The sequence below is a fragment of the Phaethon lepturus genome, unplaced genomic scaffold (assembly GCF_000687285.1).
Source record: "Phaethon lepturus isolate BGI_N335 unplaced genomic scaffold, ASM68728v1 scaffold24266, whole genome shotgun sequence".
NCBI lineage: Eukaryota > Metazoa > Chordata > Aves > Phaethontiformes > Phaethontidae > Phaethon > Phaethon lepturus.
This window is the reverse complement of record NW_010547237.1, coordinates 1,914-2,563: the sequence shown is the minus strand read 5'-3', so window position 1 is coordinate 2,563 and position 650 is coordinate 1,914.

Below are 650 nucleotides of genomic sequence, written 5' to 3'. Positions count from 1 at the left end.
CCCATCCCTGGTTTGGTTTACAATAAATGCGTAGCCATGATTTTACTGTCTGTAAACTACACTGTGAAACATACTACATCTTCTGTCCTGGATTAGCTTAATATCCTGGAAAAATTGCCTTTGCCAGACTAGCTGTAAAAGCTGCAAAACTATAAGACAAGCTGGTAAGTTGTTTATTCTTCAGTAATTAAAGATAGAGCAGGCATTAAACCCTTAAAGTCCTATGGTGTTCCCGGAGTGAGTAGCTTTCATAGGGTGTCTAGGAGAAAGGTTTGTTCAGCGTTGAAGACTTTGGAAAGGAATTTCTTTGGTGGGTGTTTCTGTGGATATTGTTAACTCCATGCTGCCAGCAGACACAGAATTTGGATGCCATCAGTGTACTCTGGTTTAGGGACAAGGTAACACCAACTCCGCTGAAAAATACTGTGGGCAAGTCAACCTATTTCCAAAGTTTCCACTGTTGCATGTGATACAGGATGGATGTGACATTTCTTTAGCAAATGAATATGATACAGTCTTGTTTAGGAGACTGCACAGGTATTTGGAGTAGGATGCGTTGCCCATTCTTTCATCTTTCCCACTTCCGTGTGTACGACTTTGTTGTTTCATGTCCTGTTTGCTTCGGATACAGGACATAGGCGAGGAGGTAG